Source organism: Bufo bufo, chromosome 7 (genome assembly GCF_905171765.1).
Source record: "Bufo bufo chromosome 7, aBufBuf1.1, whole genome shotgun sequence".
Classification (NCBI taxonomy): Eukaryota; Metazoa; Chordata; class Amphibia; order Anura; family Bufonidae; genus Bufo; species Bufo bufo.
Window position 1 is genome coordinate 171,024,486 of NC_053395.1, and position 23,727 is coordinate 171,048,212.

At 46.7% G+C, this 23,727-nt stretch overlaps 1 protein-coding gene across 3 annotated transcripts in view; it reads right to left on the reverse strand.

The window, feature by feature from the left end:
- The window catches only part of HDAC4 (histone deacetylase 4), a 181,954-nt gene extending 162,334 nt beyond the window's left edge, over positions 1 to 19,620 (reverse strand). For all 3 annotated transcript variants that reach the window (XR_005780549.1, XM_040440747.1, XM_040440746.1), the window contains exon 1: positions 19,499 to 19,620. The gene's annotated coding sequence lies outside the window, so the exon portion shown is untranslated. The remainder of the gene's footprint in view (positions 1 to 19,498) is intronic.
- Positions 19,621 to 23,727: the final 4,107 nt, after the last annotated feature.

The following is a 23,727-nucleotide window of genomic DNA, read 5'->3' on the forward strand; positions in this document are numbered from 1 at the left end:
AATAACACACAAAGAATTAAATGTTACCATGTTTTTATTGAACACACCATGTAAACATTCACAGTGCAGGTGGAAAAAGTATGTGAACCCTTGGATTTAATAACTGGTTGAACCTCCTTTGGCAGCAATAACTTCAACCAAACGTTTCCTGTAGTTGCAGATCAGACATGCACAACGGTCAGGAGTAATTCTTGACCATTCCTCTTTACAGAACTGTTTCAGTTCAGCAATATTCTTGGGATGTCTGGTGCGAATCGCTTTCTTGAGGTCATGCCACAGCATCTCAATCGGGTTGAGGTCAGGACTCTGACTGGGCCACTCCAGAAGGCGTATTTTCTTCTGTTTAAGTCATTCTGTTGTTGATTTACTTCTATTCTTTGGGTCGTTGTCCTGTTGCAAAACCCATCTTCTGTTGAGCTTCAGCTGGTGGACAGATGGCCTTAAGTTCTCCCGCAAAATGTCTTAATAGACTTGGGAATTCATTTTTCCTTCGAACATAGCAATCCATCCAGGCCCTGACGCAGCAAAGCAGCCCCAACCATGGTGGCCCCACCACCATACTTCACCGTTGGGATGAGGTTTTGATGTTGGTGTGCTGTGCCTCTTTTTCTCCACACATAGTGTTGTGTGTTTCTTCCAAACAACTCAACTTTGGTTTCATCTGTCCACAGAATATTTTGCCAGTACTGCTGTGGAACATCCAGGTGCTCTTATGCAAACTATAAACGTGCAGCAATGTTTTTTTGGACAGCAGTGGCTTCCTCTGTGGTATATTCCCATGAAATCCATTCTTGTTTAGTGTTTTACGTATCGTAGATTCGCTAACAGGGATGTTAGCATATGCCAGAGACTTTTGTAAGTCTTTAGCTGAGACTCTAGGATTCTTCTTCACCTCATTGAGCAGTCTGCGCTGTGCTCTTGCAGTCATCTTTACAGGACAGCCACTCCTAGGGAGAGTAGCAGCAGTGCTGAACTTTCTCCATTTATAGACAATTTGTCTTACCGTGGACTGATGAACAGCAAGGCTTTTGGAGATACTTTTATAACCCTTTCCAGCTTTATGCAAGTCAACAATTCTTAATTGTAGGTCTTCTGAGAGCTCTTTTGTGCGAGGCATCATTCACATCAGGCAATGCTTCTTGTGAAAAGCAAACCCAGAACTGGTGTGTGTTTTTTATAGGACAGGGCAGCTGTAACTAACACCTCCAATCTCATCTCATTGATTGGACTCCACTTGGCTGACACCTCACTCCAATTAGCTCTTGGAGATGTCATTAGTCTTGGGGTTCACATACTTTTTCCACCTGCACTGTGAATGTTTACATGGTGTGTTCAATAAAAACATGGTAGCATTTAATTCTTTGTGTGTTATTAGTTTAAGCAGACTGTGATTGTCTATTGTTGTGACTTAGATGAAGATCAGATCACATTTTATGACCAATTTGTGCAGAAATCCATATCATTCCAAAGGGTTCACATACTTTTTCTTGCAACTGTATACCAGTGTGCTGCCATATTTTGTTTGCCGTCTGCATGTTAGCTTTTTGGATGTGCACCTGTGACTTGGATGTGCTAGTCTACAATTTTCTTGCACAAAATTGCTAATGAAGGCTATATGTAATTTTACCTCAGTTTGCTTTTTAGATGCATTAGAGCAGGGATGGCGAACCTGTGGCTCTACAGCTGTTGCAAAACTACAACTCCCAGCATGCTCAGACTATAACTATCTGCTTACAGCAGGGCATGGTTTGAATTGTAGTTTTACAACAGCTGAAGAGTCACAGGTTGGCCACCCCTGCATTAGGCCTCATGTACACGACCGTTCCGTTTTTTTGCGGTCCTCAAACTGCGGATCCGCAAAAAATGGAAGCCGCCCATGTCGGAACTGGCGGCCCATTGTAGAAATGCCTATTCTTGTCCGCAAAACGGAACAGAGCAACGGATGCGGACAGCACACGAAGTGCTATCCACATCTTTTGTGGCCCCATTGAAGGGAATGGGTCCGCACCCGAGCCGCAAAAAATGGGGCTTGGATGCGGACCACAACAACGGTCGTGTGCATGAGGCCTTAGAGCAGTGCTTCTCAATTATTTTCTGTCATGCCCCCCCTAGGAAGAAGAAAACATTTCGCGCCCCCCGCGCAACTGTAAATAGTATCATTTGTCTATAAAATTGTTATAGTACACCTTATTATTGGTATCCTCCTGCGGTGTGCTTTGTACCCCTTCCACTCCTGCATTCCTGCTATTATGCCCTTTTTTATCTAGGTTACCTTCAGGGCTTAGTTTACCTGCAGAGCGGTCTTTTTGCACCTTCCCCCTCCTCCTTTTGATCCAGGGTACTGCCTTCTAGTTCGTATACTTTTTCCTCCTCCATCCCCTGGTTACTATTTATTTTCCCCTTTTCAGTTTTATTATCAGATTTTGTTTGTCCTACCTCCTCTCCTTGACCCCTGCTCTTTATGTTCTTTCTGTGCTTCAGCTCTTGTTTTCCCACCTGGTGATGCTGCGGATGTATCTTTGCGACTCTGCCTTGATGACATGCCGGCGTCCTGCTCTTTCTCCTCTGTGAGTGGCACTAGGAACCGGCGTATTGATTCCTGTATGTCTCCACGGGTCCTCTGCATGTGTCACGTGCGTTGGCGGTCACGTGGTCCTCCGCGTCGGGCTGCTACTGGGGCTGCGCTGGGACAATCTCCAGTGATCGCGCCGCGCTGCTCCCCCTCTCCAGCCCTAGAGTTGCTAGGCAACCGACGCCGTGTGGGACGCCGCTTGCGAGTGAGTCGGATAATCCGATCTGGACATCCAATATGACAGTGTTTGCCGAGGTCAAACGAGCCCCCCTTTACGGAGCCTCGCGCCCCACTATTTGAGAAGCACTGCCTTAGAGGAATAAAAAAAATGGTTGAAAAATTGTACACGGCTTTAATGTATAGGGATAAGAGGAATAAACACGGTGTGCAAAGAAGGTTTTATCATTCAGAAAGGTCCCAAAACCTAAATACCAAATGAGATAAAAAAATAACCAATACCTTCTACCTAACTGCTCATACAGACAACAATGGATGATATTCAATGTGACAAGCTGTAACACCAGAGGTGCACAATGCCCATGTACTACAAGAAGAACGCCAACCCCCTTCTTACATCATCCAGTCACCAGAAACGGAACAGTATGTTTACTACATGACACACTGGGAGACAAGGTTATTTCTACAAAACTGAGTCACCACACACACAAGTTTAGTATTAAAGGGACTGCAAGTACATGATAAGCACCCCGTCCCTTCCCCAATCTATTTTCTGCTTATCCCCAACAAAACCACATTACACATTTCAGTTCTGCATTTCTAATATGTTTAGTGGAAGTGCATCATCATAATCCAGATAGAAATTCTAGTTAACAGTGACAAAAAATAAAATAAAAATAGCCATGCCCAACTTCGCATCCCAGGCATTATCATAAAGGGTCTTTCCAATCTGGATTCTGCTCAGCGGACACCACCAGGCGCCTGCAGGCACCACCGAATGAGAACAGGGAGCTGCTGAACCATTACTATCCCCTAAAATCTGTCACAATGTGCCATGGAGGCTGCCAACGCAGCCTACGGCGCCGATGCCAACGCAGCCTACGGCGCCGATGCCAACGCAGCCTACGGCGCCGATGCCAACGCAGCCTACGGCGCCGATGCCAACGCAGCCTATGGAGTAAAGTTAGGAAACATTCTCATATAATACGAGTTTCTATTCAATTTTCAAGATCTCCGACTTCAGTCAGTGAAGGAAAACATTCTGCCTACTCTCAAAGCTGTAGAGCGTTTTGGAGAAGAAAAAAAAAACCTGTTGTACTGTAAATAAGACATCTCAATTCACAGACTACAAAATAGGGGGGGAATCATAGCCATTCCCAGATGTACCAGTGTTGCAGCTATTTTCAGTACCCCCTTGCAGCGCACCTGTTACAACTACTACCCGGGCATCCTGCAATTGTCAGAGCATGATGGGGGTTTTAGCAATGGCTGTAGAGCCACCAGTTAAATACCACTGCTCTACAGTAGTCTTCTGCTTCAGACAGTCTGCTCACAAAGCTTAAGTTTCTTTCTACGTAAAATCAAAGAGATTTAAAAGAGAAAGAATAAAAAAAAATATGTAAAACTTCTCCAAGTGTTTTATAGCTAGGGAGGCGGTCACATTTACCTAACCTAACATATCCCCTGGCGTGCACACAGTCATTTACACCTATGGGCTATATCAGGAGAAGCATATTAAACACTTTCACATTATGAGTGAGATTAGCACCAAAAATAAAAAAATTAAGTAAAAGATCATTAAAATGCACAGCTATGACCCCAAATTAAATATTAATGTCACTTACTTCTGAAATACGCAAGTAGGAAGTACTTGGAAAATGTGTGATAAGTGTGCTATGCGAGTAGTATAATACCAGCAGGCTACATAGTAATGCATATCATACCGGGTCTGTTTTAAAGGGGCTGTCTGAGTTAAAGGGGTTTTCTGCATGTAGAATATTGATCCAACTGGATCCAACTCCCGACATCCCCACCAATCAGCTGTTTGAAGAGCCTCCTCACTGCATACCAAGCACAGCGCTGCACATCACATAGTGGCTGTGCTTGGTATTGCAATCCAGACCCCTTCATATAAGGCCTCATGCACACGACCGTTATTTTGGTCCGCATTCGAGCCGCAGTTTTTGCGGCTTGGATGCGGACCCATTCACTTCAATGGGGATGCAAAAGATGCGGATCCGTTGCTCCATTCTGTTCGCAAAAAAAATATAACCTGTCCTATTCTTGTCCATTTTGCGGACAAGAATAGGCAGTTATTATCAATGGCCATCCGTGCCGTTCCGCAAATTGCGGAACGCACATGGATGCCATCCATGTCTTGCAGATCCGCAATTTTCGGAACGCAAAACACACAACGGTCGTGTGCATGAGGCCTAATAGTAATACTATACAGGTGTACAGGTGCCAGGGCTCATGCACAAGAATGTATTTGCTGTCCATTCCGCTTTTGTTGCGGACTGTATGTAGAACTATTAATTTCAACGATGCTGCAAAAAAATAAAAAATTACTCCATGTGCATTCCATTTCCGCATCATACATACGGTCGTGTGCATGAGCCCTTAGGGTATGTTCACACGTGTCAGATTTGCCCAAGGCATCTGCGGTAGACATTTGAGGCTACCACTTGGATTTCTACAGCAAATATTCAGCAGGAGATGAGCAGATAGCTTTCCAGGACAAGCAGATCTTAAAACTCCTGCTCATTCTGGGCTTAGGAGTCCAGTAGGCGGTCCTACGCAGTGAATGACAGCCATGTCTGCAGGACTGTGCACACACAGACAACTGGTAATCAGTAACAGGACTCTTCATATGATGCCTAATGCTAGTTTCATATCCACAGCTCAGCGGCAGGCTGTGCCGGATGGTGCCGCCTGCCCGCCAGACACTACTGACTATAACTCCTGTGGTGTCTGTGTTAGCAACTACTTACAATCCCCATGTAATAATTCTGGAGCGACTATTCTTACGACTTGATGATGTGCCATTCCTTAATTATTCCTGCTAGAAGGTACGAATGCATTGCTAGCTAGAGTGTTACCAGCTGAGGGGGTCTGATATTCTCCAATCGGTGCTGCCAGTGTCAGACTGTGCAGGGGCACAACCCCAACTAGTAACACCCATCAGGACCTTCATTACAGAATACTAGAAATTCATTCACAACATCTCGCAGGAATAATAAAGGAATCGTACAGCACAGAATCATAACAATAGATGCTCCAGAATCATTATTACATGGGGAAGGCAAGAAGTCATGAAAACAGACATGTCAGAAAAAGGCCTATTGCACACAACCGTATGGCTTTTTCAGTGTCTTGCGGTCCGCGGAATGGAACAGCTGGCCTCTAATAGAACAGTACTATCCATGTCCGTTATCCAGGCAATAATAGGACATGTTCAATATTTGAATGGAACGGAAAAACTGAAATACGCAAACGGAATGCATACGGAGCACATTCCGTTTTTTTTTTTTGCGGACCCATTGAAATGAATGGTTCCATATACGGTCCACAAAAACAAAAACAAAAAAACAGAACACACACAGAAAGAAAATACGTTTGTGTGTATGAGGCCTAAACCTTTATCGAATCCAGGAAGTGTGAATGGGCCCCAACAATGCCACCAACACAGATACCACATTAAGTTTTATACAAATGTGTTAAAAGTAATCCTGACGTGACCCAACCAAAACGTAGACCACAAGGACACCCGTTCATGCACAGACTAAAATCTAGGGCCACAACAGCAAACTGGTCGGGAACATTTACCAGCGTGTACGCCCAGAGTACATGACGAACGCAGTGTGAATTCAGCCTTGAATTGATCCAGGGAAATAACCCACCTGCCTTTTGTGAGGTCAGGAAGGAAGTAACTAACGTGATGACACGATTCCCATCTGTAACCTCAGACAGCGAGAAAGTAGAGCATTCGTCATACTAACGCCTCGTCTAGCAGCGGGCCGCAGCGATTCTCTTTTTACAGCCATTTCTAGCAATGCATAGAGGGTGATACACGGAGAACATAATCTAACGCACAGCCTAAGCGCCACTACACAACAGAACGTTACAAAAATTAATAACTTCGGTGCCACCTTAAGCAACAGGACGTGAATAATAACAGTACTCAACATCGCAGCATAGAATTAATCCCTTTAAATCAGGCAGGCGCTTGGAGTACAGTAAGGATGTAATTGTTGTGTGGTCTGTCAGCCTGGCACTGTGATAGTGCGGCGATACCTGCTATTAAGAGCACGGTTAGCCACAAGGTGATTGCTCCCTGTGAACACGCTGCAGTTAACATCTGCCACTGCGGCCAGAGCTTTTACTACGTATTCATTACAAAAGATGGGAAGAGCTAAACATGGCAAAGGAAAGACGGGACGGTAGGGGTAAGGCGATTAATCCCAAAAAAATATTGAAAAACGAAAAAAAAACATAATCTTGCCCATGTTGATTATTTCCAGTATTCTGGTTACTGCCGGCGCTGCTCTACTCTGTGCCTCTCCTGCGCTTCAGATGTTTGTTAGGCTCCTCCCACCGTGCCAACTGCAGCCGCTGCTTCCTTCCACTGCGCCAACAGCAGCCACACCTCCTCCCACCGCGCCAACTTGCCTCGGAGTTCTGGCACAAGTTTGGAGCAAAATGGAGATTCTTAGGCCTTATCCAATTTCCATTAAGCCACACCCCCTTATCAGGTCTGAAAAAAAAAAAAAAGCGTGGAAACCCTAGATGCGCCAAATCAAGACACTTTAGACAAATTTTGGGCACAGACACATTAGTAAATCAGGACAATTGAGTCCACGTGGAGATCATACACACAATGCACAATCGGCACCGACTTCGCTCCTTTCACCTATATGGTCAGCAGTTAGAAGGCTGCCCTTACCTGGATCCGGGCATCTGTGAAGTTATGGTTACCCTCATAAGAGAATACTGCCATGCAGAACAGCAGGTATTATATTTCGTAGTTGATGGGATACAGCATGCTGCTGTGCTATTTTTCCTGCCAAAACTGCTGGCACTTTGGCAGAACCCAATGGACCCTGTTGTAAGTTAATAGGGTGCAGTGGGAAATGTTGTGCGAAGCAGCTGCCACTTCTTTATGGGTGCCATTACAGATGGGAACCACATCGCAGACGTTAACAGACCTGGCCTTAGTTCATACAAACGAAGAGGGCTGCAGAATGCCCACACGCACGGCCATGGCTGCGGCAGCAGAGAGCTGCCCACACGCACTGCCATGGTTCAATGTAAAACAGTGTCACAGGTTTTGACAGTAATTTCCACAATTCTGTTTGCCAATGTACCACTTGGGCTACTGCCAGATCACACACAAGGGATACCACCACTGACCAGCAGACTTCCATATGTGGAGAGTATAGAGCCCTAAATGCAGCATACATTGCTGCCTTCAACTCCAACTAGAAAATGTATGAATCCATATACAGATGTAGCAGGGTTAACAGTCACAGCCAACCACATTAACTAGATGTGATAACTCACCAAGTGTGACAGTTAACTCTGCTACATCTGTATCACAGAGAAGTCAAGTCTGCCAGAACAAGAGTAACTCCTCGCTAGCAGCTCTCTATTTTGGGAACCCAAAGTCCCAAGTGAGGGACCACCACCTCTGTGATGTGCATATGCCCTAATATTTTGCGTGTTTCGCAATGTCAGAGGAAAAAAAAAAGTTGGCACGACCCGACAGGATTCTGACTAAATGGCACACACAAGGGGCAGAAGCAGGTAAAATAGTTCTGCTCCACCACTTCTACAAACTACTACACCCGCCACATGGTGCACACGGCAAAAACACCAGTCGTGATGGAGATCGCTGGCTTCTAAGGTAAAAGCATGTTGTGATCGCACAGGAAACGTCACACAGTAGATGCTGCATTTCAGGTGCATCCTGCACTTCAGCGAGTGCAGAGGACATAGCTCCTGGCTGGATAAAGCAGAGAGGGAAAGTGGGAGTTATGAGACTATTAGAAATCCACCCGCTCTGGACAGTCTCTGCAACAACATCCGCACATAACTTGATATGTGGTGTGGATTTAAAATCTGCAGCATGTCAATTGTGGCCAATTTTGTCCAGATGAATAGGTGGGTTTTTTTTCTGCAGAAAATCTGCAGTTATGCACAGTGGAAACTTACCCTTAAAAAAAAAATTCAGAAATATAAAAAACACAAAAAATAAAAGTTTAAAGGGCAGATTTGTACCCATGACAATGGTTGACCTGTAGCTGAAGGCATCTGTGTTGGTCCCATGTTCATATGTGCCCGCATTGCTGAGAAACATGATGTTTTAATATATGCAAATGAGCCCCTAGGAGCAATGGGGGCGTTACTGTTACACCTAGAGGCTCTGCTCTCTCTGCAACTGCTGTGCCCTCTTCACTGTGAATGACAGGACCAGGCAGTGAAAAAATAATCACTACCTGGTTGTGTGACTCAAAGTGCAGAGGGCACAGCAGTTGCAGAGAGAGATCAGAGTCTCTGGGTGTAACAGTAACACCCCCATTGCTCCTAGGGGCTCATTTGCATATATTAAAACATCATGTTTCTCAGCAATGCGGACACATATGAACTTGGAACGTCTACTTATTCAAATTTATTTAGTGTGAATTTACATATGAACATGGGACCAACACAGATGCCTTCAGCTGCCAAGTGCACATGGAACAGGTCAGCCAGTGTCATAGGGACAAATCTGCTGACAGATGCCCTTTAACTAAAAAACTATCAGGCAATTATTGGTAGGGTGCATTCCTGTGAACTCTTGTCCCCGATAATTACCCAGTGTAAAAGAGCCACCTATCACTCGAGGAACGAGCAAATGCTCGCTCATTAGGTGAAACCATCGCTGACGCAGTCACCGAAATCATTGTTTCCGAGCAGCAGATCGTGCTGTGTGAACAGGAACCTGCTGCCCAGAAACACTGATCTTCTATGGGGGTGAGCAATCACAGCAGCAATCCCTCATCCCAATACTCAGGAGAAGACTGCTGCAAGTGAATGTAGCTCTCACCTCCTATGATGAGAGCAGGCAATTATCGTAAATTAACGGCTCACTCCCAATAATTGCCTGCTGTGTCAAGACCGTGTACAGAGGCCTCAGGATGGGTTCACACATGACTGATTAGCTGCAAATTAGCAGCGGCAAATCTGCAGCTTTGTACAGCACTAGCCAAGTTAAAGAGCTTTCAGCAATTCTTAGCCAAAGGTGGCAGAAAAATCTGAAGCAGAAACTGACCTGGGGTGCGGATTTTAAATCTGCAGAATGTTAATTTGCAGATTTCACCCTTTCCAATGCAAAAGAATGAGGCCTCATGCACACAGCCGTTGTTTTGGTCCGCATCTGAGCCGCCAAATGCGGACCCATTCACTTCAATGGGGCCGCAAAGATGCGGACCCCACTCCGTGTGCTGTCCACATCTGTTGCTCCGTTCCGTGGCCCCGGAAAAAAAAAATATATATAACATGTCCTATTCTTGTCCACACTTTGCGGACAAGAATAGGCAGTTATACGTAAAGGCTGTCCGTGCCGTTCCGCAAATTGCGGAACGCGCACGGATGCCATCCATGTTTTGCGGACCGCAAAACACACCACGGTTGTGTGCATGTGGCCTAATCTGCAGCTTTTCTACAGCAAAATCCGCAGCATGTGAACACACCCTGTGGTGCACTTTTTCTGCTGCAGATTAGAAGCAGAAACACTGCAGAAAATCCACAGCTAATCAGTTATGTACAGGGCTCAGGTACACAAATGTAAGGGCTCTGTGCCCGTACTGCGTGCATCAAATAGAGGTCTGCCATGTACGGGCACCGGTCGTGTGCACGCCGTGCTGCTGATGCGGATCCATTGACTTGAATGGGTCCGCGATCCGCAAGATACGGCAAAGGATAGGGCATGTTTTATCTTTTGTGGTGCTGAGGCACGGATCCGAAAGCCCACGGAAGCTCTTCGTAGGGTTTCTGGTCCATGGGTCTGCTCTGCAAAAGATAAGACATGTACCATTTTTGGCCGTATCTTGCGGATTGAGAACCCATTCAAGTCAATGGGCCCACAGCTGCAGCACGGAGTACACATTGCCAGTACTCATATGTTGCACACCCGCCGTTTGCGGTCCGCAATACGGGCACGGAGCCCTTACGTTTGTGCGCAAGAGGCCCTAGTAACCTCATGCATCCTCCCTGTAATAACAATACTGAAGCATCTATTCTTATGGCCCTGTGATGCGCCATTCCCTTATTATTCAGTTATGAATGAATTACTAGCAGTTTGCAATGAAGGTCCAGATGGGTGTTACCATATAGGGAGTGTGTCTCTACCTGGTAACACCCGTCTGGACCTTTATTACAAACTGCCAGCCATTCATTCTTTAACCTCTAGCAGAAATCATCAAGGAACGGCACCTCACAGAGTTGTAAGAATAGATGCTCCAGTATTGTTATTCCATGGGGGATGCAAGTAGTCACTTAGACAGCTCCTCTTTAAAGTCATGTTCACAGTTAATACATTTACGCAGGGTGTCCAGGACAGATTCCGAACTGAAAGCTTGCAGCAAAGTACAGTACAAGCAAACGGAGTTACTGAAGGCCCGTACGTATGATGCAGATAAAATATATGCCCAGATTTGAGGGTATGCTGTGAATTAGAAAATCTGCAGCACGCCATATTCTGGCATAGACTTGCCCCCAATTCCCTTACTGATTTTACCCTTACAAATGGCGACATCCACGGGAAAATACCAATTCTACACAAGTGGATTATGTTGCAGATCTGGGTTTCTAGTGTGTGAACATGGCCTTACAGACAGCTACTGCGGATAAGTGACGCCTACGTATTGCCGCTCAGCTCTGTATAAAAGGCAGAAAGCAGTGATAATGTAGAATTTGCATAGAGGTCAATGAAAAAGTCAATATATCCGCACGCACTATAAAGTGACACTTCTACATGCATTACATCCTAGGAGGCACGGTACACCGCAGCCCGCTCCCATATGTCGTTTTGTACCACGTCTCCATTATGATGCTGTCCTTGTTAAAGTGGATAAATTATGCTCCTCACATCTCTGTGTGGAGCACCGTGCGCCTGCAGCGCGTGCTCCCGAGTTGGGGGAACTTGAGGCGCTGAGCAGTGGTCTACATGAGATGTCCTGTACATCCACTCTTCATGTCACACGTGATCATCACACATGTTCAGCAGAAATCCCATCTGGTATTGCAGATGATCATATGTAAGGCTCTATTCACACGTCCGTGATTTGTGGCGGACTCGCAAATTGCGGGTCCGCAACACACCAGCCCGTCACCCCCATTGAAATGCCTATTCTTGTCCGCAAGCTGCGGACAAGAAAAGGACATGCTCTATCTTTTTGCGGAGCTGCAGACCCAAAATCGGGGCAGCGCTCCGCAATTGCGGCTGCAGACAGCACACTGTGAGCTGTCCGCAACCATTCCGTCCCCATAGAGAATGAATGGGTCCGCACCCTTTCCGCAAAATTGCGGAAAGGATGCGGACACATTTTGATGACGTGTGAATGGAGCCTAAAGCTGCAAAGGCCCGAATCCACAAAGGTGTGGAAATGTCCCTATGCTTAAGAACCCGGCCCGAAGGGAACACTATGAGGTCTCAGATTGCCAATTGGCTTTTTCCTTTTCCCTCCTGAGCATCATTAAAAGGGTATTCCGGTTACTTCAAAAGGTGTTGTCTCACCTCATCCAAAGGCATTTATCATGTAGAGAAAGTTAAAGGGGTTTTCTCATTTCAGCAAGTGGCATTTATCATGTAGAGTTGTAGTTTTGCAACAGCTGGAGGGCCGCAGGTTGAGCATGCCTGCTATATGATATCTGGGGGTCTGGAATAATAATAATACTGAATCCCAATGGGCCCAACCCCGCTCTGTGCTCGGCAATCCCCGGCAGTTCCACAGAGATTAATGGAGCAGCAGTGTGCCTGCTTGACCTGCCGCACCCTTCATCTAAGTGGGGGGGCATGCAGGATATAAGGCACCCATTTTTGTGATGGGTGGGGGTCCCAGTGGTCAGACCGAATATCGAAAATTTATCTCCTATCCTGCGGAAATAAGCAGAATACCGCTTTAAGTTCCGGAATCCCGATGCCGAGCAAATCAGCGTCTTGGCATCAGCCACTGACTAAGACACACCCATCTCCATAAACCGCAGGTACCAACGGCTAACCTTTCCTCTACCAACATGTCTCATAACAAGGCCTTCCAGCAAGATGACATCCAAAACCAGCTCCATATTTATGTGCCGCATCACGCAATTTTCACTCAAATGAAGGCTTCCGTAAAAGCACAGAAAAATAACGAGAAAAAAAAAGATCCGTTATTTGCAGCATCACTGATATCATGTCAGTTATGATCAGTTTGTGACACTTCCGTCAGAGATCGGTTATTTTGGGAGATCATTATTTTAATTTTTTTTTTACGATCTCTGATGGAACTGACACAAACTGATCATAAATGGTGCTAAAAAAAATAAAAAATAAAAATAAAAAAAAGACAGATCAGTTATTTTTAGTGCAAACTGATGATCAAAATAACAGATCAGTTTTCACATTAGCGTTTTTGTTTTCCAGTATAGAGTTCCGTCCTTGGGGCTCAATACCGGAAAAAAAACGATCAGTTTTATCCTAATGCATTCTGAATGGAGAGCAATCTGTTCAGGATGCATCAGTTCAGTCCCTCTTACGTTTTTTGGCCGGAGAAAATACCGTGGCATGCTGCAGTTTTCTCTCCGGACTAAAATCCTGAACACTTGCTGGAATGCCGGATCCGGCATTAATTTCCATTGAAATGTATTAGTGCCGAATCCGGCATTAAAATTGACACACTGACTGATCCGTTCTTCTGGTCCGCACATGCACAGACCTTTAAAAATGCCAAAAAATAAATACCGGATCCATTTTTTCAGACGACACCGGAGAGACGATCCGGTATTTCAATGCGGTATTTGATGCGGATCAGTCTGACAAATGCATTGAAATACCGGATCCGTCTCTCCAATGTCATCCGGAAAAACGGATCCGGTATTTATTTTTTTCACAGATTTAAAAGTCTGCACATGCGGACCGGAAGAACAGATCCGTTAATGCGGCAATTTTAATTAAGGATCCGGCACTAATACATTTCAATGGAAATTAATGCCGGATCCGGCATTCCGGTAAGGCTACTTTCACACTTGCGGCAGAGTGAACCGGCAAGCAGTTGCGTCGCATGCCAACTGATGGCATTTGTAAGACTGATCAGTCTTTCCGGTGTCATCCGGCAAAACGGATCCGGCATTTTTTTTTTTTTCACCTTTTTTTCGGTCTGCGCATGTGCAGGCCGGATTCGGCATTCAGGCAAGTCTTCAGTTTTTTTCCGCCGGAGATAATACCATAGCATGCTGCGGTTTTATATTTTGCCTGATCAGTCAAAAAGACTGAACTGAAGATATCCTGATGCATCCTGAACGAATTACTCTCCATTCAGAATGCATGGGGGGATATGCCTGATCAGTTATTTTCCAGCATTGAGCCCATTTAAGGGCTCTTTCACACTTGTGTTCTTGTCTTCCGGCATAGAGTTCCGTCGTCGGGGCTCTATGCCGGAAGAATCCTGATCAGGATTATCCTAATGCATTCTGAATGGAGAGTAATCCGTTCAGGATGCATCAGGATGTCTTCAGTTCCGGTACGGAACGTTTGTTGGCCGGAGAAAATACTGCAGCATGCTGCGCTTTTTGCTCCGGCCAAAAATCCGGAACACTTGCCGCAAGGCCGGATCCGGAATTAATGCCCATTGAAAGGCATTGATCCGGATCCGGCCTTAAGCTAAACGTCGTTTCGGCGCATTGCCGGAGCCGACATTTAGCTTTTTCAGAGTGGTTACCATGGCTGCCGGGACGCTAAAGTCCTGGCAGCCATGGTAAAGTGTAGTGGGGAGCGGGGAGCAGTATACTTACCGTCTGTGCGGCTCCCGGGGCGCTTCAGAGTGACGTCAGGGCGCCCCAAGCGCATGGATCATGTGATCACATGGACACGTCATCCATGCGCATGGGGCGCTCTGACGTCATTCTGGAGCGCCCCGGGAGCCGCACGGACTGTAAGTATACTGCTCCCCCGCTCCCCGCTCCTACTATGGCAACCAGGACTTTAATAGCGTCCTGGGTGCCATAGTAACACTGAAAGCATTTGGAAGACAGTTCCGTCTTCAAATGCTTTCAGTACACTTGCGTTTTTCCGGATCCGGCGTGTAATTCCGGCAAGTGGAGTACACGCCGGATCCGGACAACGCAAGTGTGAAAGAGGCCTAACGGAACTCAGTGCCGGAAAAGAAAAACGCTAGTGTGAAAGTACCCGTCCCTAAGTGTTAAGGATTTTTGGCCTGAGAGAAAACTGTAGCATACTGCGGTATTTTCTCCGGCCAAAAAACGTAAGAGGGACTGAACTGATCAGTTTTTTCCGGTATTGAGCCCCTAGGACAGAACTCAATACTAGAAAAGAAAAATGCTAGTGTGAAAGTACCCTTACTGCATCAGTGGCGCCAACACCCTTCCAACTCACCCGTTAAATAAAGAAAAATGCAATGTAACTTTCTCAATGCAAGCACGCCAGTTTGTTGGTGAATCTGCACCAAAAAGAATGGTTCTCAGGTTGAACGCAGCAATGATGAAACCTGGAAAACAGGTAAACGTGGTCTGCGCACAACAAGAGAGCACCCATGGGCTTCAGCTGACCAGAAATAAGCTAGGAGAGAGTCTCCTCATCATACAGTCCGCTGGTAGGCTTCAGCTTCATAGTACTAATAAGCATGGTTGACTGCACCTTTCACATAATCCTATCTTTTGCTGTCAGCACAGTCTATTGAATGGCACTGGTGGGCACAGCTGGAGACATCACGTACCCATGTCTGCCCGTAAGTCTACGTTCACACTAGTCCATTTATCACAGAGCCATGACTGCTACACTGGATCAGTTTTAAAGGGAACCTGTCACCAGGATTTTGTGTATAGAGCTGAGGACACTGGTTGCTAGATGGCCGCTAGCACATCCGCAATACCCAGTCCCCATAGCTCTGTGTGCTTTTATTGTGTAAAAAAAATATGCATATGCAAATTAACCTGAGATCAGTCCTGTCCCTGACTCGTCTCACGTACAGGACTGATCTCAGGTTAATTTGCATATGTATATTTTTTTTTACACAATAAAAGCACACAGAGCTATGGGGACTGGATATTGCAGATGTGCTAGTGGCGATCTAGCAACCCATGTCCTCAGCTCTATACACAAAATCCCGGTGACAGGTTCCCTTTAACCAGTTGCCACCAAAACCTAATGGACCCCACAGAATTTAAATGGGGTACCATTCGGCTTCCAGTGCCATTTCTTGACATTTTATATTTGAAAGTCTAAAAAAAAATAATAATATGAAAGGATCATACAGGGTTTCAGAGTCCCCTGAATGGAGCGGAGGCAGGCTTGACCCCCATTCTACTGACCTTTAAGGACTGCCAGAGATAACGTGCTGCACCCGCCATCCCATAGACCGTGAATGGAGCGGCTGTCATGGATGTGCAGTAACACGCCATTCACACTGGGGACTCATGATTGTGGGGAGGGAAGCAACCATTCAGACCGCCCGCACCCCCACAGCCATCATATAGCGGGCCCAGCAGCAGGACCCCAGCCATCATATAGTAATATCCTATCCTGTGGCTTGGTGAAATATGTTGTTCTTGGGTTAATCACTTTAAAAGGGTTTTCAGAGATTTTAATACTGATGAGCTGTCCTCTGGATCAGTCATCAGTATCTGATCGGTGGGGGTCCGACACCTGGGACCACCGCCTATCAGCTGTTTGAGAAAGCACTGGGGCTCCTTTGAGCATCGCAGCCTTCTCTCTGCTCACCAAGAACAGTGCCGTACATTGCATAGAGCAGGGATCAGCAACCTTCGGCACGCCAGCTGCAGTGAGACTACTACTCCCAGCATGCAAACATGCTCGGCTGTTCCTCTAACTCCCAAAGAGGTGAATGGAGAACTCTCGGAGTTGTAGTTTCAGAACAGCTGGAGTGCCGGCGGTTGCTGATCCCAGGTGTCGGACCCCCACTGATCAGTATTTAAATCTCAGAAAACCCTTTAAGGGGAGTGTAAACAGAACTTGAGTCTACAGGGTTGTTTTTGTCTACCCCATTATAACAACCCCCCCAGGAGCTTATAATATCGTCAGTCTGATAATCCCACTATCATCACCTATGCGTATAGCTGGGGTTACCCAGTCTTATGTAAGTTAAAGGGGTTGTCCAAGATTTGAAAAAATTAGGGCCAGGGAGGGGTGGCTTAAAATAACAAAATCCTAGAAGAAGTACTTACCTGTTGAATCACCCACCGCACTAATGCTGCCATTCTGCTCCTTCCTGACCATCTCCGATACATGGCTGCATTGCTGACGTCACGTGGACAACGTGTGACTGTTGCAGTAATGTACTAGGCTAACGCCAGCAGTCCCAAAGGGACTCAATCATCGTCTCCATTCATCCTGGGGTACAGGGCCTCAATCATGATGTTGTGGGGGGACAGCTTTAGGGTCCTCACTTATCTAATAATTACTCCCTATCCTGTGAAGAGGGGATGTCTTCTAACCAGAATACCCCTTTAACCACTGTAAAATAAAAAATGATGCAACTCTGTAATAAACTATATTTAATCTCACAACCATTTTAAGATCTCTGCTTGCTGTCAAAATATAATTTATTTTATTTTTTATTTGTTTACATCCAGAAACTAGAAACGGGTGCAGTGCTAGCCCTAATATGTACAAGGTGTGTGCAACTTTATCTGTAGTGGGTGTACATTGTCTGGCTATGGCCACACGGGGTAAGGGCACAGCGGATCTGCCAGTATTCTGCCGAGAAACTTATAGCGGAAAGGCGAGGGGGGTTTGCCACGGATTTCACCTTCGGCTCTGCAAAGGGTGAAATCCACCATACGACCTGACCTCCTGTGGATTTAAAATGCACAATAATTCCGTAGTGTGTGACTATTTTATCATCCTGCACGCAATTCCACAGAGGAAAACCCACAGCAATTACGCTACATGTGGCGGTACCCTAAAGAGTGCATGCTCTATACAGAAATGACCCCTCAGGAGTCACGTGGGCAGTAGCATTCAGATCAAGAGTCGCCCAGTGCCATGCCCCTCCTGCCTGCACATGTACAGCGAAGCAAGGTGACTGACTTACGCTTCAACTGCACATGCGCTCAATGGCACCGAAGCCGACTCGGAAGGACGTATCCCGACCCCAAGATGTCAATCAAGCCAAGAGATGCATGGGGCTGCAGGACTCTTCACCCAAAAGGGACCATCGAGACGACTATTGAGGGGTAATTGGCATATGACATATATGCACTATTTGAACTTCATTTTCATCACAGGGTTAAAACACAAACTTTACAGGGGGAGGGGGATGAGGATAATGTTGACAAAGCTACTATAAGAAGTGCACCGTTATGGTAGTGATTTAGGCTATGTCCACATACGCCTAAATAGAGCTGCAAATTCCACTGCTGTTTTTGCTGGGCTTCTGCACCAAAAAAACGGAGGAAAAAAATAAAATAAATAAATAAAAATAAAAACAGTTTTTTGCCGAGCAAATGGCTGTGGATTTCAATCCCTCTATTGCAAACAGTGAAATCCGTGGGGGGGGGGGGGGGGGGGGGGCGTTAGACCCGCAGCATAAACTGACATAAATCTGGAACGCAGGTCAATTCACGCTACAGTTAGGCCTCTTTCACACGACCGTATGGCTTTTTCAGTATTTTGCAGTCCGTTTTTAACGGATCCGTTGTTCCGTTTCCGTTTTTCCGTATGGCATACACAGTATACAGTAATTATATAGAAAAAATTGGACTGGGCATAACATTTTTAATAGATGGTTTCGCAAAAACGGAAGACATACGGAGTACATTCCGTATGTGTTGCGTGTTTTTTTTTTTGCGGACCTATTGACTTGAATGGAGCCACGGAACGTGATTTGCGGGCGATAAGGCTCCATTCACACGTCCGCAAGTGTGGTCTGCATCCGTTGCGCAATTGTGCGGAACGCGTGCGGACTTATTCGTTCTCTATGAGGACGGAATGGATGCGGAGAGCACACTATGTGCTCACCGCATCCGCTTTTCCGGAGCGCGCCGCCGATCTTCTGGTCCGCAGCTCCGGAAAAAAATAGAACATGTCCTACTCTTGTCCGCAATTGAGGACAAGAATAGGCATTTCTATGGGGGTGCCGGCCGGGTGTATTGCGGATCCGCAATAAACTACGGATGTGTGAATATACCCTTATAGGACATCTTTCAACGGAACGGAAAAATGGAAATACGGAAACGGAATGCATACAGAGTACATTCCGTTTTTTTTTTTTGTGGAACAATTGAAATGAATGGTTCCTTATACTGGAGGGGTTGTCCACAGAGCTAACACTTCATTACATGACATACATAGTAACTGCAGCTATATAGTATGATCATGGGCAGATCCTGAAGTGTCAGATGCGATTGTACAATCAGATCGCTCTATGTTGCCTACCCTGACAGCTCGCACACTCAGAGCACACAGGGGGTGACATAGCTCTCGTCTGTTTTGCTGGATGGACACACACACACACATGCACAGTGTACCCGCACACACGTGTTCCAGCCACCATAAACATACACACACAGCAGCACACAGCAGGGCTGCGCCTCCCCACAGGCCATTCATTTCTCCATGTGTGCACAGCAGTGACCAGGTGCTCCCGTTCATGACACGACAGAGCTCCGGGAAGCAGACACATACATGCCCGCAGCCTGCTGCTCTGTAGTCGGCAGCCAAGGATGCACATGTCGCAGCCCTTCTCCTCTCACCTGTACAGCGCACTCGCAATCCCGCCGGTCCCAGCGAACTCGCCGAGCTCCCAGGCCTAGCTTCTGTCTATCCCTGGTCTCTCACAAATCCTCCTGTTCTACCCGAGGCTCCGAGCGGCCGACATCCCGCGCTCCTCCTAACACTGCGCCCTACTTTGCACTGAGCGCTCATTGGTCAATCCGTCTGCCACTCTGGAAAAGGGTCCGCCCTCCTGGAAATCGATGACCAATAGAGGCAAAGAGGGATACCGAGTCGCTCGCCTATTGGACGCTCGAGATGTCAATAACAAAGAGAATGGCAGGCTTCATCCCAGTGATTCCCAACCACTATGTCACCACCCTGTTTCTGAAATACGCCAATCATTTTGACCGGGCGGGGCTAGAGGTCAGGTAGAGAAGGCATTGGGTGAGGAAGCTGTCAATCTGTCGATAGACCGCCTAATGTGGGCCCCTGACAGCCTGGAGAACTGTCATTGGCTATTGTGTGTCACGTGTTCTCTATTTGTTTCCTGCGGCCAATGAGCTTACGAGTTATTTATAGAACGCTCGGTTTTGCTGTCAGCATGAATCTGACCTCCCACTCCCAGAGGGGCGGGGCTCGGCGGCTGTGAGTCGAGCGCTGGCCGCAGCGGCGTGGTTTACACAGTGCATGTCAGCTGCGGTAGTGTACGCGTGCCTCACCTTGTTTATGCGGTCAGACTGTACATACAGGGGAAGTAATGCACGTGTAGTGATGGGCAGGTATTGCCCTCATAAATATGGCGCTGGCCAGGGAAGTGTTAACATTGGTGGCTCCGGTGCAGAAATGTAACTAGTGCCCCCACACTGAGTGCCTGCTTCACAATAAAATTCTCACTTAGTACCCCCCTCACATTAAGAATGACCCCGACAGTGCCCCCCTTACAATAGTGCTGCTTCTTTTTACAGTAGTGCTGCCCCCTTACAATAGTGCTATCGCCTTAGTACTCCCCCCTTAGTGCCTCAGTCCTTACAATAGTGTTGCCTCTTTAGTGCCCCCCGTACAATAGTGCTGCCTCTTTAGTGCCACTTTACAATAGTGCTGCCCCCTTAGTGCCTCTCTTACAATAGTGCTCCCTCTTTAGTGCCCTTCTTACAATACTAGTGCCCCTCTTACAATAGCGCTGCGCCTTTAGTGCCCCTCTTACAATAGTGCCGCCCCCTTACAATTGTGCTGCCTCTTTAGTGTCCCCTTACAATAGTGCTCCCCCTTAGTGTCCCCTTACAATAGTGCTCCCCCTTAGTGTCCCCTTACAATAGTGCTCCCCCTTAGTGTCCCCTTACAATAGTGCTCCCCCTTACAATAGTGCTCCCCCTTAGTGCCCCCCTTACAATAGTGCTCCCCCTTACAATAGTGCTCCCCCTTAGTGCCCCCCTTACAATAGTGCTCCCCCTTACAATAGTGCCCCCCTTACAATAGTGCTCCCCCTTACAATAGTGCTCCCCCTTAGTGCCCCCCTTACAATAGTGCTCCCCCTTAGTGCCCCCCTTACAATAGTGCTCCCCCTTAGTGCCCCCTTACAATAGTGCTTCCCCTTAGTGCCCCCCTTACAGTAGTGCTTCCCCTTAGTGTCCCCCTTACAAAAGCAAAGCCCCTGTAGCTTTAATACAATAAAAATGTAACCCTTAGGCTCCATTCACACGTCCGCAAAATGGGTCCGCATCCGTTCCGCAATTTTGCGGAACGGGTGCGGACCTATTCATTCTCTATGGGGACGGAATGGATGCGGACAGCACACAGTGTGCTGTCCGCATCCGCATTAGCGGTGCGCGGCCCCGATCTTTGGGTCCGCAGCTCCGCAAAAAGATAGAGCATGTCCTATTCTTGTCCGCAGCTTGCGGACAAGAATAGGCATTTCTATAGGGGTGCCGGGCGGGTGTGTTGCGGACCCGCAACACACCACGGACGTGTGAATGCAGCCTTAGCCCCGTTCCTCCGGTGAATGGAGCACATCATCCCCCGGCCTGTGCGCACTCCTGCTCAGCAGACGTGATGACATCACAGCGTTGCGCCTGCCTGCAGGCTCTCTGCTTCACCATTGTGTTCATCTGTTTAGCTGCCCGCTCAGGATACAGTTGAAATCAGGACAGCTGCCGAAACCGGATCCAAGTTGGGAAGCTGCCATGTTGTGCCCTGCTGCCGGGGGGCCCGATGCATTTGCACCATTTGCTCTATGGTTCAAGCGGCCCTGGTGACATTAGCAATGAACTTGTTTTGCAGTTACAGCAGAAAATGTGTGACTGCCCCAATTTAGATGGGGTTTCACTTGCTATCAGGGTGGGACTGGCCCACCAGAGGATCATCCGGAGGGCCCAAGCTCTGACAATAATGGACCCCTAATAAAACGGGGGCCTTAAAGTCCTATATACACAGAGGGTGGGCCCTCAGAATCATTTCCTCTGGTGGGCCCAACAGACGTAAGTCAGACGCTGCATGCTGTCACTGATAGGGCCTTGAGCTGTGAGACCCCAATCGTTCCCCTGAACAAAGGGGCTGCAGCTTTTTTCTATGTACAGCGCCACATCCAACAATATCGATGACCCATGCTCAGGACATCATCATTGGGGGTCCGGCACATGACACCGATCAGGTGTTTGAAGAGGCTGAGCCCAGTGACCTCCTCATAGCAGACTAAGCGCAGCGCCATACATTGCATAATAGCTGTGATTGGTATTGCAGCCCAGGACCATTCATGTGACCGATAAATGTCACGTCACTGACCTATTTAAGAGGTCGGTACTCAGTACTTCTCAGCAATGCGGACACATATGAACATGGGACCAACACAGATGCCTTCAGCTGCCAAGTGCACATGCGACAGCTCAGCCAGTGTCATAGGTACAAAACTGCTGACAGATGCCCTTTAAACACATACTAGGGCCAGTTCATCCTAATCAGGTTTCGTACAGATGGAGAACATACAATCTGCATACAATTTTATATATGTCCACCTCTTTCAGAAGATGTCTGCCATTCACACAATCAAAGAAGTCACTGCAATCAATAGTGTAATGAAATCAGACATTTGCAGATTACTATAGGCCTCCAGTGAGGTGATGCATAGATCATCTACCTGAGAAATACCCATACTGGACCTTCCATATTTGTCCAGTACTAAAATGAAATAAAGAAATTGCCTAGAATATTTAAAACCCGCAATAGGTGTACCTAGGAGACACTGAAGAGATCAAAGGTTTCCCATTCAGTCCTCTGCCAACAGAGTGTGTTGTGTGTAGAGTGATTATAGGGCATCCTAGGTCATACCTATTAGTTTGTGCCCTAAGCTGCAAATAAACGTCACTTGTCTAGCGTAGGTGGTGGTACCATGCCGAAGTTTTGGAACAAGGCTGGAAATTAATGATTGTTCAGGAGTATGATTAGCTTTGCTATAACGTACTGTATGGAACACACCTAAAGGACATACAACCTGTGTTATAGTGACTACCTACTCAGGCTAACCATGGCTAGTGGGCAGTGGCGTAGCGTGGGTTGCCAGCACCCGGGGCGAGCCATGTATTGCGCCCCCCCCCCCCCAACCTGTGGACACGCCCCTTTTACAGATAATGTAGCAGTCCTATATAACACCACAGATAACATGGTGACAACTCTCTAAGTACAGATGATGTAGTAGATGGGTATAAAGCCCCAGAATTCAGAACACGCACAGTGTGACCTGAAGTCTGGGGCCAGGATGCAGCAGGGTGGGCCAAATTCTCAATCCACCCCCCAACCCTACCATGAAACAAATATGTGTTTGGACATTACATACATCACTACAAAATATACAGTATAATACAGCACCACATACCACATCTATCCAGTGACATCTCCTGTGATGTAGACTTTCTTCAGCGTCTTCATTCGGAGATAAGACCGCCATGACACCTTCTTTCAGCCGCGTCTCATCTCTGCAGAGTTTTATTAATATTAGTTATTATTATATATAATAGCCCACTCTGTATAATATATAATGGCCCCTCTGTAATATTAGGATATATAATGGGCCATTATATATCCTAATAATACAGAGGGGGCCATTATATATTATAATAATACAGGGGGGTCATTATATATAGTAATTATACAGAGGGGCCATTATATATATAATATTAATAATACAGAGGGGGCTATTATATATCCTAATATTACAGAGGGGTCACTATATATAATATACAGGGGGGGCATAATATATAATAATTATACAAGGAGG